The 12595-nt window shown below is 35.1% G+C and overlaps 1 protein-coding gene and 1 pseudogene across 6 annotated transcripts in view; both read left to right on the forward strand.

Moving 5' to 3' along the window:
- Nucleotides 1-12595, forward strand: part of MAP3K13 (mitogen-activated protein kinase kinase kinase 13) — a 171341-nt gene that overhangs the window by 56138 nt on the left and 102608 nt on the right. The gene's annotated exons all lie outside the window — the stretch shown is intronic.
- On the forward strand, nt 6440-6891 carry LOC118907098 (protein cornichon homolog 1-like; annotated as a pseudogene).

Consider the following 12595-nt stretch of genomic DNA (forward strand, 5'->3'; position numbering starts at 1 on the left):
GCTCAAAATTGTTAAGATGCCAATCCTCCTTAAATTAATTTATAGATCAATGCAATCCCTATCAAAATTCCAGAAGGCATTTTTAAAGAAATTGTCAAGCTGATTCTAAAGCTTATCTGGAAATGCAGTGGATATTGAATAGCTGAAGTGATCTTCAAAAGGAACAAGATAGATAATTTATAATATGTGATTTCAACAATTAACTGTAAATTTACAATGATCAAGTATTGCCCTAAGGATAGACAAATGCAGTTGACTCTCGAACAACATGTGGGTTAGGGGTGCCTATCCCTTGCTGAGTCCAAATCCATGCACAACTTCTGGTTCTCCCAGAAGGTAACTACTAATAGCCTACTGTTGACCAGAAGCCTTACCAATAACATAAGCAGTCAGTTAATAGATATTTTGTATGTATTATATATTATATATTGGATTCTTAGAATAAAGTAAGCTAGAGAAAAAAATGTCTTTTCAAATTGTTGCAAATCTCCAAAAATTTTTCCAGTATATTTATTGAAAAAAATGCACATACAAGTGGACCTGCACAGTCAAACCTATGTTGTTCAAAGGTCAACTATGTATCAATAATACAGAACAGTTCATCCAGAAATAGACCCACACATAAAAAGGTCCATTGATTTTTTTTATCTAGATAGCAAGTCAATTCAATGGGAAAAGGATAGTCATTTTAAACATATTACTGTAGCAAATGGATTTCTTTTGGAAAAAAATAATAAAGCGTATTCTCTTCTTTCTCACTCTACACACAAAAATTGAATAGACATAGATCATAGATCTAAACATAAAATTCAGTACCAGAAAGCTAGCAAAAATGAAGGAAAATATCTTTGCAGTCTGGGGGCGTGTAAAGATTTCTTGAGCAGGACACTAAAAGCATTAACCATAAAAATAAATTAAAATTAAATGAGCTTATGTACTTCCTGCAAGACTTTTTGGGACCCGTAATGCATTAATGTTTCTAGACATGCAGCCCTTCCCAAAGTGTACGACCACAGAATCCTTTTTTCATACAACTAAAATGCAGGAGTGTTGCTTTGGTTCTCTCCTAAAACATACTATTTTTGAGAGCCATAGTAAGTTAATGATCAGTTTCTCCCTCTGCTGTGAACTAATGTAATTGCATCTATTTCAACAACCAGAGTGAAGAAAACCTTTCTGCCAAAAGAGCTATGATCACTCCTCAGTCCAGACCGAATGGTCAGCCAGCCAACTGTGGCAGTTATTACACTGGTGGGATTCTAGGCCAGGGTCACCTCCGACTGGAGTTCACCACAGTAAGAAGCATATAGAGCGTTGAAGGTGGAGATCATTTTGCACTTTCCTTGCTGCTGGTTCCATATACTTGTTTGATCTGCTTCTGCTCGCCACTGCCTGTCAGACCTCAAGTTGTTAACCCTTGGCTGTTCTCAGGTTGCTCAGTCCTGTAGTCCCCCCAGTTCCAACTGCTTGAAGGCCTTTTATTCTGTGACATTCCTGTTCTGTGTCTCATGGTTCACTGTCCTGATCAGATTCTTCTGCTCTTGCTGCCCATGTTGTCGCGTAAGAAGTAGGGGAAGACCCTGAAGAGACAATGGAAGGAAACCAATGCAAACCTCACTTACACCAGTTTGGTCCAAGGCTCTTCCTGCTTGGGGAAAAAGATCTCAGGAAGAAGAAAAAGTGATACATAATGCCAGGAGAAATAGATAAAGAAAAGAAAGTTTAAGGAAGTGTCCCTTTAGCAACTCTGGATTGTAATTTTAAAATTGAACTACTGTAGTCTCGAATGTGGAAAGCTAATAAGCAGATTTGGAAATGTCATCTGTATCATCTGAATAGAGCCGACTAGAAAGACTATACATGGGTAGAAACTCAGAAACTTTAATTTTAGATCTGCCACTAATTTGCCTTTTTTTTTTTGGTATCATTAATCTACAATTACATGAGGAATATTATGTTTACTAGACTCCCGCCATCACCAAGTTCCCCCCACATACCCCATTACAGTCACTGTCCATCAAAATTTGCTTTTTTTTTTTTCAAACGCTTTATTCTCCCGGTGTTAGGTCGAGCACTAGAATCACATCTGCATCCAGTAGTCTGCAGCTCTGTAATCCTTCTTCATCTCTGCTTATATAATTTGCTTTTTGATAGCAAACAAATGTAGAAAAAATTTTTGCCCTCCCTCTCATTGCAAAAAAAATGTGTGTGTGTGTACACACACATGTATATACATATGAGGGCCTGGCACAGATACTTTATCATGTGCTGTCTCAGTTAATCATTTCTATCCATATCTCAGCTTCCTCATCTGGAAAATGAGATAATAATTTCTCAACTCTGCCTTCCCCACAAGGCAACAAATGTAATACTCACCAGGTAATAAAGTATACTTCTTTAAGCATTACTTCAGAATGTAAGAAATAAATCTTGAATGCCATGTTATGAGATGTATACCGTGTTTCCACAGCAGAATGGTATGATGGATCCTGGTAAAATGCTTTACAAAATACATTTTCAGTACAAACTTAACAGGAACAGTTTACCAGGATGTTTCACAGACATCAAAGACAGTTATGGAACACCTGGAAAGTATTGAACAACCTTTTTTCTACTTTAAGTAAAGGCAACACAAAGTAAACACACCCTTTACAGTACTTTATATCAGACCTCATCAAAGAAAGAGAAACAGGCAAGAGATACTTAGGCAAATAAGTAGAGGCAGGATAACAATACAGATGACAGTAAAAGGAAGTTTACATTAGAAATTGAAACCCAATTTTTAGCCTCTATTAAAATAGGATAAACAGAAGGATGAGAAGTATCACAGAAGGCACCTGGTTCATGGGAGTCAGATGGATTGGTGGTTGTATGACTCTACTGCTCATTAACCTGGACTGGGGAGCTGAAAGAAACTTGATCTCTTCTAGCAGCCTTTTCCTTTATTACAACCAGAATGGAAGGTCTAAGAGCCACTGAACTCCACCTAGGCTGCCTTCCATTGTCCTTACAACTTTCAGAATTTAATAAAATGATGGGGGTGAGAGACACAGTGACTGCCTAGGGTCTAGGAAATTACAAGCTTTCCTCACTAAAGTTCCCTAAAATAACTAGGGTATCTTAAACTAGCAAAAAACTAAACACAAAAAAACTCAACAGAAAGACTATATAAAGTTACTAACTGAAAAACTGAAAAAGGTTGCCTCTGTAATCTAGTCTCTGGAAAATGACTAGATAATAAGACTCGTAGGAACAGACATGTAAAACAGTGTTTTATATAGCTGTTTTGAGAAACTGAGAAAGAAAATAATTTTGCTAGAACTTTTTCCAATTGAAAAGTTCAAGAAATAAACTTAAGAAATCATATAAGGCACACATGAGAAGCAATAAATAGCAAATGGGAAATCACCAACATTTAAGCTGATGTCATTAGTGCTGGTTCACTGAACAAAGAAAAAGAACAGAGAACATGAAAACCTTACAACCCAATACAAAAGTTACTTTCACTCAGAAGCATGCTCCTTGTGCCCATCACGTGAATTCTTCAAGTATGATAACTTGTTTTTTATTTCTAGTGTTTCCTTTTGATTCTTTTTTTACACTTTCTGTATCTGTGGTCAAATTCCCCATTTGTTCATGTTTCTCTTTTCTACTAGGGCTTTTAACAGAGAGAGTTATTGTGGTGAAAGTTATAAGAATTTTGTATGGACAAAAGTTAAAGCTTTTAGAACTATATACCATTAAAAAAGTCAATTTTACTGTATATTGATTTACAAAACAAATAATGGCTTCTTTAAAGCCAAAGTAATACCAACATACAATAGAGCTAAGAGCATACAAAGAAGTAAAATATATAACAAGAGCATAAAGGGAGGGAGTGAAGTAGCTTAATATAATATGCAGTAGACTAATAAATCACATAATGTAATCTCTAAAGCAGCAGTTCTCAGACTGTGGTCTACAGACCAGAAGTATCAGCACCACCTGGGCTCTTATTAGAGATGAAATCCTTTGGCTCCTCTGCAGACCTAACTGAATCAGAAACTCTGGGGGTATCGCACAACTATCTTTCTGTGATTCTGATACATGCTAAAATTTTAAGAACTATCACTTTAGAGCAAGGTTGCAAAGCTTTTTCTGTAAAGGCCCAGATAACGTTTTAGTCTTTGTGGGCCATGTGGTCTCTAGAGAAACTACTTAATTCTGTTATTAAAGTCTGAAAGTAGACATAGACAATACAAGAACGAATGAGCAAGGCTGTGTTCTAATAAAGTGTTATTTATGAAAACAGGCAGCTAGCTGGATTTAGCCCATGTGCTATAGTTTGCTGACTTCTGTTTTAGAGCAACCATTAACACACACATGTACATGCATACATACACACAATCTATACCATATTTCAAGGGAATAATTAAATAAAATTTCACATAAGGATTCCCTTTCTATGTATATTAATTTTCCCAAAAAAGTCTTTAGCACCAAATATTAAGTTATTAATATATGCAAGAAAAAACATGTAAAGTCAAAATCATACTGCATTATCATTAAAAGGAATTGATTTTTTTTACATAAAATATAGAAAAACACTTGTCATAAATAATATAATGTTCAGTAATATTATAAACTACAGACTAAATTTAATACTACATGAAAGGCCTCTAAAGCACTGCTAAAGGGAAACAATATTGCATTAAATTCCTCAAAAATAGAATATGTATCAATGACAGCGAGAACATTTTATATTTTAACCATACAATTCAAAGGCCTTTATCCAAGAAAATTTCAAATCATTTTAACAGTGGTCCTAACATTAGTAAAAAGTATGCATTATCGAGCAAATTATCATTCAACATCGCACATGAACATGTGAAAATGAGAGTAGAAAGTAGTTCAAAATCAGGGAAAGTACGACTAGTCACAGCTATTATAGGAAACAGTACAGTACAGAGGTTCCTCAAAAAATTGAAAAAAGAACTATGGTAGAATCCAGCAATCTCACTACTGGGTATACAGTCAAAGGAAATGAAATCAGGATCTCAAAGAGGTATCTGCACTCCCAGGTTCATTGCAGTATTGCTCACAATAGCCAAGTTATGGAAACAATCAAAGTGTCCTATGTTTCCATCTATATGGACCTATATGTCCATCAACAGATGAATGGATAAAGAAAATGTGTGTGTGTGTGTGTGTATACACAATGGAAAATAATGAGCCATAAAAAAGGAAATTCTGCAATGTGCGACAACATGAGTGAACCTGGAGAATATTATGTTAAGTAACTCAGAGAAAGACAAATACTACCTTATCTCACTTACATGTGGAGTCTAAAAATATCAAACTCATGAAACAAACAGTAGAATTGTGGTTATCAGGAACTAGGAGGTGGGCAAAATGGAAGATGTTGAATAAAGGGTACAAACTTTCAGTTATAAGATGAATAAATTCTATGGGTATAATGTACAACATGGGGACTATAGTTAGTAATACTGTATTGTGCACTTGAAATTTGCTAAGAAGTAGATCTTAAGTGTTAGCACAAACATACACACACACAAATGGTAACTGTGAGGTAATGAATGTGTTAAGTTGATTGTGGTAATCATTTCACAATGTATATATCAAGCCATCACATTGTGCATCTTATATATAATTTTTATTTGTCAATTGTGCCTCAGTAAAGCTGGAAAAAATATTTAAAATAATAATTTCATCACGAGATGATTTATTTACTATTACAAATGGTGTTTTAAAATATTTGACAGACTACAAAACTTTCTCAGAATTTATAAATAAGAACAAACTTTCTCAATTTATTGAAATCACACATGCACACATCTTTAAGTTTAAAAAGCAGGATACAAAACTGCATAAAAAACACAATTCTAGCTAATTAATAAACATACAATAAAAATACTGAAAGGTAATGTACAAAAACATTAATGGTTATTGTGGGGGACTACTTTTTAATATCTTCTTTTAGTTTTTAAAAACATCATTTTGAGAAGAGTCAGCACCAACCCCTTTAGAAAACTTTGGTAATAACTATTAAGGCTGAACATACACCTCATCGACCCAGAGCCTGTAACGTTTACTGAACACTTCCTATGTGTCAGGCCTTATTCTGAACAGTTAATATATATGTAGGATTGAAGTGGTGAGAGTGGACATCCTTGCATTGTTCCTAATCTTAGGGGAAAAGAATCTCATATTTCATCTTAAGTATGGTAGTGCTGTAAGTTTTCTGTAGATGCATTTTACCAGTTTGAGGAGGTTTTCTTCTATTCCCAGTTTGATGACAATTTTTATCATGAGGTGTGTTGGCTTTTGTCAGATGCTTTTACTGCATCTATTAAGATGATTATATGGTTTTTCTCTTTTATTTCGTAATGTTATATATTACATTGTTTGACTTTCCTAACATCGAACCAACGTTGGCTGACTGCTGGCACTGGCCGTGGTGTTCACATTCAGGGCCTTCTGCTGCATGTCGGTGCTGCTGCTCGCTGCCACGCTCAGCTTCTTTGCCATCTGGCACATTACAGCATTTGATGAACTGAAGGCTGATTGCAAGAATCCTACAGACCAGAGTAATATGCTGAGTCCTCTTGTACTTCCAGAGTACCTCCTCCCTGCTTTCTTCTGTGTCTTGTTTCTATGTGCAGCAGAGTGGCCTACATTGGAACTCACTACCCACCTCTTGGCATAGCATATTTCGAGGTAGATGAGTAGCCCAGTGATGAGTGGACCAGAACTCTCTGACCCTGCAACCATCACAAATCCAGATATTCCAGCATATTGTTAGCAAGAAGGATAGTGCAAATTAACTTCTTATCTTCTAGCATTTTTTTTTACTACATATATGTCATGATCTATGCTTTGATAAACCCTTAGAACAATACACGGGAAAACTAGTGTGTTAACTGCATGCAGAAATTCACCAAACAAAAGGATTCCATCCAGCAAGATCCTCTTTCCAAGGGTAGCATATGGATTTTGATCAGTTACTTTAAAAAATGACTCCATATTCTTTAAATGTCTCCATATTTTTTGCTAGTGGAAAGCCCACTTTCACATGTTATACTTAGATAAAGAATTTAATTGGAATTATATATAAATTGATATAAAAGTCACTACCTCTGGGGTTGACAGGTTTAAACTTATACTCCTTTAAGGAACAGACATAATCTCTTGAATGATTGAATAAATTATTATCAGTTCATGTTTATAGGAACTTGTAGGGCTCATTTTGGTTTTAGTGAAATGCTATCTAATTATAAGTGAGCTGGTGCTTCTGATGAACTGAAAATATATATCTGACCTGTGGGAAACTTCAAGAGTTTCCTCCTCTATCATGTATGATTACATATGGATACATTTACCAAAAAAAAGGAGAGTGGGATTTTTCCATTCTACTTGAATATTATCCCGGTGTACTTCATGAATGAGAGATTTCCCATATTTCCATTACAGTAATGTACTTGCTTTAATTCTTAAGCACAAGTAAACATAATATAAGAATATATACTGATTACTTGTGAAGAATGCATTTTAAGCTATTTTCAATGTATTTTAATTTGTAAGACATTACTTATTAAAAATTGGTATTATCTTACTGTTCTAATTTGGTGGTAAAGGTATTCATAAGAATTTGCAACTATTTTAGATTTTCAGAACTAAATGAGAGAGAATGTTTTGTAACTGTCCTGGTGTCCCTTTAGTACAGTACAATAAAACTCTGAAATCACGACTTCAAAAGAAACAGAAACAAAGAAAACTAACTTTGCCTTCTAGGGAAAAATGCCACTTTGGTCATGCATTTTAAAAATTCACTGGATTCAATTTGCTAGTGCTTGATGAAGCATTTTTACATCTATGTGGAATGCAATAAGGAATAGCAGTATCTATGAGGGATATTGGTCTGTAACATCCTTTTTAAATAATGTCTTTGTCATGTTTGGGTACCAGGGTTATGCTGACATTCTAGAATGAATTAGAAAGTGTTTAGAAATTAGAAAATGTCCTGTGTTGTGAGCTTATGAAGAATTGGTATTATTTAGTAGTAGTAGTTAGTGGTGGTGGTGATGGTGGTAAATGTTTGATCTTATCCCTTGGTGTAGCCATGTATGCCTAGAGATTTTCATTGTGAATTCTTTAGTAGTCATGGGGATAACTTAGATTTTCATAATTCTTATTAAGTCAGTTTAAGTAGTTTGTGTTCTTCAAGATTTGTCCATATTATCCAAATTGTTGCATATACTCGCATAACATAATGTTTCTATATTATCCTTAGTGTCTTTAGTATCTGATGCAATCTCTCTTCTTTCACTCCTAATATTGGCAGACTTTTTAAAGGATGTTTTAGGTTTATATAAAAATGAGCAAAAAATACAAAGAATTATCCTATTCTTCTTCACTCCCACCCCTAGTTTTCCCTATTATTAATATCTTGCAGTAGTGTGCTATATTTGCTACAGTTAATGAGCCAATATTGATACATTATTAACCAAAGTCCATAGCATACACTAGGGTTAATTCTTTGTGTTGTAAATTCTTTGTGTTGTAGATTCTGTGTGCTTTTAAATAAGTATAATGACAGGTATTCACCATTACAGTATCATACAGAATAGTTTCACTGCCATGAAAATCCCTGTGATCCACCTCTTCATCCTTCCTCTCTCCCTCAAAACCCTGGCAACCACTGATCTTTTTACTGTCTCCATTGTTTTGCCTTTTCCAGAATGTCATATAGTTGGAATCATATGTATGTAATCTTTCAGATTGGCTTCTTTCACTTATTTCACAATTCAGTTTTGCTTTCATTTTCCCCCTATCAGTCTCATTAATGTATTAACAATTTTGTTATATTTTTTGAAAATTAGTTGTAAGTTCTTATTAGTTTTCTCTTTTTTTTTATTTCATTGGTTTCTGTTCTTTATTATTTCCTCTTCTTTGGTTTCAGTTTATTCTACTTTTTCTACTTGTTTTGGGTTTAGTTTGCTTTACTTTTTCTAGTTTTTTTTGGTGGAAGCAAAATCTTTTAAATTCTTCTTCTCTAAAATACACATTTAAATATAGAAATTTTCTTCTAAGCACTGTTTTAGTTTTATCTCTCACATGTTGTTTTCATCATTTTCACTTAGTTTGAAATCTTTTCTAATTTCCCTTGTGATTTGTTTTATTACCCATGGGTTATTAGATGTGTGTTTTTCAGTATCCAAATACTACAGGGATTTTTTAATAAAGATATCTTATTGATATATAAAAAGTACATATATAATTGATATGTAGTTTAATACACATATCTTATAGATGTCTACAAAGTGAGCATACTTTCTAAAGCTTTTGGTCTTGAAATTTACTGAGACTCACTTTAAGGCCCAGAATAAGGTCTATATTGTGAACTTTCTTTATACTTATGCAAAGAGTACTTATTTTATAGACATTACAGTTGTTAAGTACAGTGTTCTGTGAATGTCAGTTAGGTCAAGATGGTTGATAGTATTGTTTAAGTCTATCTACCTACTGATTTTTTTTTTTTTGGTCTAGTTCTATCTGTAAGTAAGAAAGGAATTTTAAAATCTCTATGATTGTAGTTTTATCTATTTCTCTCTTTAGTTCTACAATTATCTCAATAAAATTTTCAATTAAAATGCTTCTGCTGTGTAGTAACCAAACTTTATTGCTTAAAGTAAAGGGCCTTCAAGTATCAAGAAAGAAAAATGTTAGACAAAAGACATTTCCACTTTGGTTCACATATTATAAAAGTAGGATCATTTTGAATGAATCAACACTGCTTTGCAGTTCCTCCTGCCTCGTTGTAGAAAATGGTAGAAGGAATTCAAAACGGTGTTTGTCAACATGCCTGAACTCGGGTGCCATATATGGGCCAGCTGTGTACCCACACTCCTCCATTGCCATGGCCCAGGCCTAGAGAGATTCTTACAAGATTCTTGAAATATTAAATCCAATCTGCTGTATTCATGCAGGAGTGGGTTAAAATTATTCTAGCCAAAGAGATTTTATCCTGTATTTAAGAATTTACAAAAATAAAATTCTATATTCTTGGACACCTTTTTATCCAAGTACTCTTCTAGATGCTGAAGACACAGGAATAAAAATGATACAGTTACTGACTTTCAGAAGAAGCTTCTTAGGGTTTATTGCAGAATACAAACTTATACCAGCTGTTACAATACAGATATGTTAGAAATATGGATAGCGTGCTGTGGAAACACACTGGAAGGTCATCCAACAGATCCAAGGGGGTCACCAAGGGCTTCTTAAATGAAGGGATGTTTGAACAGACTCTTAAAGGATAAGTAGCAACAAGGAAGAGGTGACAGGAAACTCCAAGGAGAGGCAACAGCAAGGTTACATAGCCTAGTAGGATAGGAGAATAAACAGTTCACTTTGACTAGAGCCTACAGCTAGGAGTGGAAGGAAATGAGGACAGAGAAGTAGGTAGGATCACATCAGAGATGGCTTTATGTGCCAGGTTAAGGAGGTTGTACTTTATCCTGAGGATTATGAGGAACATATTTCAGGCCTAAGTGTGTGTCCTCCCTGTCTTTTATGCACACCATTCATTGGATTTAAGGCCCACCCTATCCATGACCTCATATTAACTTAAATAATTATATCTATAAAGACTCTATTTCCAAATAAGATCACATTCTGAGGTTCCAGCAGAATATGAATTTGGAAGAGGGTACTGTTGTTGTATGTTCTGGAGGGCTGAACAGTGTGAAGACAGAGGTAGAGATTAGAGTAAAGCAGCTATAAGCCAGGCAATGCTAGGGATTCCAGGAATCACCAGACATTAGGAAGGTAAAGAAGGGTTCTTCTCTAGAGCCTTCAGAGGGAGCTTAGACTTGCTGACACCTTGATTTCAGACTTCTAGTCTCAAGAACTGTGAGGGCCTAAATTTCTGTTGCTTTAAGCCCACTCAGTTTGTATAATTTGTTACAGTAGCCCTAGGAAAGTATTGCAATATTTAACCCACATTCCGCTTACTGTGTGTTAAGCCCATTGTAGTGGTTTTAAGATATGTCCACAAATTCTTTTATTCCTCCCTTCAAGAGGCAGAGCCTACTTCTTCTTCCCTTGAGTGTGGACTGGACCTAATGACTTGATTCTAATGAGTAGAATAAAGGGAAAATGAGGGTATGCAACTTTGGAGACTAGCTCAGGGGTTGGCAAACTACAGTCCAGGAGCTGGCCACCTATTTTATAAATCAGGTTGTATTAAAAAATAGTGTGCTCGTTTGGTTACATATTATATGTGGTTATTTTTTCACTGAAACAACTGAGGTGAGTAGTTGTAATAGAAGATTACATGGCAAGTCTGAAATATTATTATCTAGCCCTTTAATAAAAAGTTTGCCAATCCCTGAATTAGGTCACAGAAAGCATGGCAGCATTCTGCTTGCTCTTAGCTTGCTCTGGGGAAAGCCAGCTGCCTTGGGACAAGGATATTCAGGTGGCTATGTTGAAAGGCCCACATGGCAAAGAACCTGGGCCTCCTGCAAACAGCTGTGTGAGTGACAATTTGAAAGTAGTTCCTCCAGCCTCAGTCAATCTTTCAGATGACTGCATCCCTGGCCAACAGCTTGACAGAAACTTAATGAGAGACCCTGAGCCAGAACCATCCACCTAAGCTATTCTCAGATTCCTGAACTTCAGAAACTGTGAGGTAATAAATGTTTGTTGTTTAAAGCTGCTAAGTTTTAGGGCAGTTTTTTTTTGCTTCAATACATAACCAATTCACCCATCCTCCCTTTGTGTAGTTTTCAGTGCAGCCTGTAAGGTTATCTAAGTCACAGGCTTTTGCTATTTTAGAAACATACTGGGAAATGAGACCTTTATATAAAGAAACTTCCAGATGACATAGACAAGACTTTTAGGAAACAAAGCATATTAACAGACAAGGGCTATATCTTCTATATTTTTTGTAATTCTTACTAACTAATATAGCATTATGTATGATCCTTGTTACTGATTTTGAGTATCGCTAACAAAGTATTAAGTTTGTAAACCATGTTTACTTGAATCATCAGGCAGACTATTTGCTCTATTATGTTACTCACTATTATTTAAGTAAAAAGGAGTGTTACATTATGTCATAATCTTTATTCATTTTGCCTTAAATGTTTTATTTCTTTTCTGGAAATGTAAACCATATTGCCTCTAATTGGAATGGTGTTGAGTTCTGTGGGTATTTTAGATTTCTATGCTGCATAACAACATTATCACAAACTTAGTAGCTTAAAACAATATACATTTATTACTTGAATAATAAATGTGTATGGGATGAGGGCTCTGAACATGACCTCGTTAGGCCCTCTGCTCAGGGCCTTACAAGGCTTAAATCAAGGTGTTGGCCAGGGCTGGGTTCTCATCTGGAAGCTCCACTGGGGAACTTGTGTAGTTGTTGACAGCATTCAGTTCCTTGTGGTTGTAGTCCTGCAGCATTTTTTGTGTTTTGGGTTTTTTTTTTCCTTTGTTTATAATTGCCTGTTTTAACTTTAAAAAACTTATTACAGCTTTTTTCCCCTCTGATTTTAAAGGCTGCCCTAGCTCATAGAGGCCATCCATC

Source organism: Manis pentadactyla, chromosome 1 (genome assembly GCF_030020395.1).
Source record: "Manis pentadactyla isolate mManPen7 chromosome 1, mManPen7.hap1, whole genome shotgun sequence".
NCBI lineage: Eukaryota > Metazoa > Chordata > Mammalia > Pholidota > Manidae > Manis > Manis pentadactyla.